The 4900-nt window shown below is 52.3% G+C and overlaps 1 long non-coding RNA gene across 1 annotated transcript; it reads left to right on the plus strand.

Annotated features, from left to right (window-relative positions):
- Positions 1-3612: 3612 nt before the first annotated feature.
- On the plus strand, positions 3613-4437 carry LOC139079683 (uncharacterized). Its single transcript, XR_011533526.1, has 2 exons — positions 3613-3837; positions 4325-4437. It is a non-coding gene; the product is annotated as an uncharacterized lncRNA (long non-coding RNA).
- Positions 4438-4900: the final 463 nt, after the last annotated feature.

The following is a 4900-nucleotide window of genomic DNA, read 5'->3' on the forward strand; positions in this document are numbered from 1 at the left end:
TGGTTAAGGCTCGTTACCCACCTTGATGGTAGCATATTCCAGTCCTTGAGAATGCTGGCCAGCCTTGACATTTACCCTGGCGTGTGTGCCCTGCTAATGGCCCCGCCCCACCAGAACCCACACTCTGAGGGCTGGGACCGCGTCAGTCTTGCTCACCAATTGGAGCCCAGCATTTAGCACAGAGCCTGGGAGATAGTAAACATCTAGCAGACGCGCGTTAGACGAATGAGTGAGTGAGTGGATGGACGAATGCAGGCGATCCCAGGCGGAGAGAGGACTGGGTTGTCACACACACACAGCTAAACCTGCTCGAGGTGCAGATGCAGCTCCCCACATTTCTCAGCAGCTGCCAGGTGGTCACGTCAGACGCAGGTTTTCAAATAGAAGCGAGAAGTTGAATGTTTGAAGCTAAAACGAAGCAATGGGTTGAGCCAACTCGCCTGGAGGCAAGCTGCTTCCCGCACCACCCCACCTGGCACCCGCAGCCAGCAGCCAGCCCTCAGCTTCCAAAATCTGCACCAGTCGGGGAACACAGGGCCAGGGGCTTCTGGGAGAGAGATCGTCCGTCCCTCCATCCTGGATGGCCAAGGCGGACCTGGTTCTTCTTCCCCCGTCCACCCCACTCATGGCCAGCACACCCGGATCCTGGGGGTGGAGGTGGGAGGAGGTCTGTACTCAGCAGTGGAAAGACAGAAAGAAGAAAGGAGCCCCTGGGAGCTCTGCTAGGTGCGGGGCGCCTCACCTGTGCTGGCTTGCTTGCAGCTCATTACAAATCAGAGGTAGGGGTGGTTACACCCTTTTACAGATGTGGAAACTGAGGCTCAGAGAGGTTACTAACTTGTCAAGGCTGCAGAGCTCGTCTTTCTGCTCCCAGAACCTGAGATCTTGTCTCAGGGTGTGGAGAATAGGTTTCTGGTCCCAAACTCTCTTATCTTCCTCTGCCGCAGCAGTTTTTATCTTCTTCGGTCCACACAAAATCCACCAGGATGATCCGCTCTCCTGTTTATCGTTTTCGTTTTTCAGGCTAATATAAGTAACGGTGGGGGCGCTATGAAGCTAGCAGCCACTTACTCCCTAGTGTGAATGACTCCAAGCCATTTGCTTTCCTTCTGAACTCCAGCTGAGTCTAACAAAAATGGGAAAAACAAGAAAAAGAACGGTCAAGAGGGCCACATGCTCCCAGGAAAAATGGGAGCCGATTCTCATTTGTGGGAGAGCAGAGTAGCCGCCATGTACTTAATGTGCAAATCCACTTCACTGTGTCAAGTCATCTGCCCGGCCCTGGACGTCATTTCAGTTTGCAACCCTTGTCCATAAGATCCCTGCCAAGGGCTTGTCTGGCACTGTTTGCACACCTGATGACAGGGAACTCATTCCCTCCTAAGGCGGTGCCTTCCATCATGGGACAGGTTGCTCATTAGAAAGTGCTTTCTCCAGCTGACCTGACATTTGAGCGACCCACAGCTGGCACACCTGGAGGGGACCTTGGCGCTTTCCCAGGTGGCAGCCCTGAGCCTTTTACCCCCAGAGACCCTGTCATCGCCCATCCCCTCCAGCTGCTTGCTGGGATCTATCATGTCTGCCCCTCAAGAGACATTTATTAAGTACTCACCAGAGACAACATCTTCTGGAAAGTTCTAACTCTGAAAGAACTTTGACTGGAAACTGCTGGGCTACTCTAACCTGCTAGCTTTGCAAATGAACAGCTGATACCCAGAGAGGAGAAACACTTGTCCAAGGACGCTAGGTGAGGAAGCCTTAGCAGACGGCAACTCTCTGACCAGACCCCACATCCTAACTGGTCTTTGGGATTGTTGCATCCAGCCTGACCTTAGCAGAGAGCACAGAGCACAGGGGAAGAGGATGAGGGAGGGGTAGACTCTGAGGGAGAGAAGAGGAGAGATGAAGGGCATCCAGGGCAGTCAGCACCTCTTGGAAAGAGTACCAGGAGGAGCGAGGCCAAGTACCCTGGGCACAGGGCAGGGGCCTGGGGCAGAGGCTGGATGGGAGCCAAGTGAGCACGCATATAGGGGCTGGCTCCCATCTCTCGGTCACAAACACCTGCAGATGTGCCACAGCTTACTGACCCAAACCTCGTGCTCCCTCACGGTGAGTTCTCGCCACCCACCCCTGCCTACTCCCAGCCTCCTCTCCCCCATGCCCTTCCCACCTCCAGCCTTTGCTCCACAGTCCTTGAGCTGCACCCTCCTCTCTCTGCCGCTCAGGCAGATCACTGCCCACCACAGCCGTGGCTGGTTGTGCCCTGCGAGGTGCTGGTCAAACACCACAGCTGTGGCTCTCTTAGTCCTTATGGTGGCCCTGCAAGTTGAGTACAGTTATTCCTGATTTACAGACACAAAAACTGAGGCTCAGAAAAAGTAGATTTTTAAATTTTAGGATCACAAAATATTAAGTAGAGAAATGAGACTAGGAGCCCAGGTCTTCAGGTTTCAATTCAGCATTCTTTCAAATACACCTCACCACCTTTGCTTTTCATGTGAAAAACATTCCAAACCATTGCATCCTGCGTTTATGCACAGAAAACAAAACTGGGTGGAAATACTCCAAAACCAGAACAGTGGTTATCACTGGATAATTTTTATTTTCTTCTTCACCTCAATATTTCTACAATGAGCACAAATTATTACTATAACTAGAAAAAGAAGAATAAACGTTGGAAATGAAATCCTTCTGGCACTGGAAGCCCTGCTCCAGCTGTCTCCCTCTTAGAAGGAGAGCTCCCTGGGGGGCGCAGCCCCATCCTGAAGCTCGGTTGTTGGGTTCTGCACTCCCCCCGCTAATGACTGGATCGTGTCCCCCTCACACTCCTCTGGTGCAGCCCTAACTCCCAGGGCGCTGTATTTCAAGATGGACCTAGAAGGCAATTAAGGTTAAATGAGGTCATAATGGCGGGGCCCTGATCTCATCCTGAAGAGCTCTGGCTTTCTCTCTCTCCCTCCCTCCTTCTCCCCAACCCTCCCTGCGTGCGCTGGCGGTCTCTCTCTCCTTCTCTCTCTCTCCCTCCCTCCCTCCCTCCCTCTCTCTCTCTCTCTCTCTCTCATTCTCTCTAACCATGTGACAACACAGAAAGTGGCCATCTACGGGCCAGGAAGAGAGTTTTCATGAGAAACCACTCTGCCGGACCTTGATCTTGGACTCCTAACCTCCAGAAATGTGAGAAGATAAATTTTGGAGCCATCCACGTGTGGTATTTTGTTATGACAGCCCACGCGCCCACACTAAGACACATGGAGTGGCCTGAAGCCGGGGTTAGGTTAGGGTTAGGTCCTCAGGAGGGTCCCCAGGGGTGCTCTGGGAGAGGCAGACTCCCAATCCACCCCCATTCCAGGTGGGCATGTCTGAGGATGATTCTCAAGACTGCCTTTTACCAAGGCCCTGATGACTTGAGAGAGGAGATCCCTTACGGCCCTTTGAGAATCTCTGGCCAGAGGAACACACAGTCATCGTCCCCCGCCGCCTGCCGTGTGTCAGCGAAGCCCCGGTGCTCCCAGAGAGGAGCCGCCTGCCTTGTCCTGGCAAATCCCCATTTTTAGACACAAGTTCCTTCTAAGTCATACTCTTTTGCCTTTTTTTTCCATATTAAAACATGAGAACACAGAGGTCAATGGCTTGAAAATTTAGAAAAGAGAAAAACGAATTCCTGCACACTTCTGGAAAACGGATAAAAGTGCTTCAAGTGAACTGAAAGTTTGCAAAACGCCCTGTTGGAAGAACTAAAAACCACCAATGCTAGGAGCAGCAGATCCCGAGACTCTTCGTGGCGCTGGCTCTCGGTCACAGCAGAACAGATCGCCCCAGCTGAGCACCTTTAAACAGGTGTGCGAGGCTTGGAATCCAGGAAGGGTCCAGCTGGGTGGCTCTGGCTCAGTGTCTCTTGGCCAGGGCTGCAGCCCCTGAAGTCTTGCCTGGGGCTGGCAGATCCACTTCCAAGTGTGATCCGGGGATGCTGGTCGCCTGGAAGGAGGCCTCCAGTCCTCCCGGGCAGGCCTCTCCAAAGCGCACATGGCAGCTTGGGCCCCAGAGCAAGAGATCAGGGAGAAAGCCCAAGATGGAAGCCTGAGTCTTCCACAGCCTAATCTTGGATGTGACAGACCACCATCACTTCTGCCACATGCTGTCAGTCACACAGATCAACACGCCTAGTACCGTGTGGGAGGGGACTATGCAGTGTTGGGGCGGGGTGGCTGTGAAGAGCAGGAGGTGGGGGCATTGGGACCATCTTGGAGGCTGGCTACAACATTCTTTTTTTTTCTTAACCAAATTGTCATTTGGACCAAACTAATATCAACTAATCCGTCTTCAGCCCAGTCGCCTTCAGCCAGGTCACAGACGGCTTTGGAACTGGAAAGGAAACATGAATGACGGGGTCTCCCCACTTCCTGTGTGAGGTAAACTGAATAATGGTTCCCAGAGACATTCCTGTCCGAATGCCTGGAACCCCTGAGTATCATCTCGGAGGGAGAAAGGGTCTTTGCAGATTGGTTAAGTTAAAGCTCTTAAAATGGGGAGAGTATGCTGGATTGTCCGGGTGGGCCCTAAATGCAACCGTGAGCGTCCTTATAAAAGGGAGGCGGAGCTGCGCTCTTGGCTTTGAAGATGGGGCAAGGGGCCATGAGCCAAGAAATGTAAGAAAAGCGGCTCTAGAAACTGATATAGGCAAGGAAATGGATTCTCGCCTGGAGCCTGGGGGAGGGGGACCTGGGGACACCTTGAGCTGGTCAGTGAAACTGATTTCAGATTTCTGACTTCCAGAACTGTAAGAGAATAAATGTTGTTATTTCAAACCACAAACTTGTGGTAATTTGTTACAGTGGCGATAGCAAACTAATGCACTGTGTCCTGTCCATTTGGTACAATCTGGAAAGTTTAGAGCAGGAAA

Source organism: Equus przewalskii, chromosome 26, assembly GCF_037783145.1.
Source record: "Equus przewalskii isolate Varuska chromosome 26, EquPr2, whole genome shotgun sequence".
Classification (NCBI taxonomy): Eukaryota; Metazoa; Chordata; class Mammalia; order Perissodactyla; family Equidae; genus Equus; species Equus przewalskii.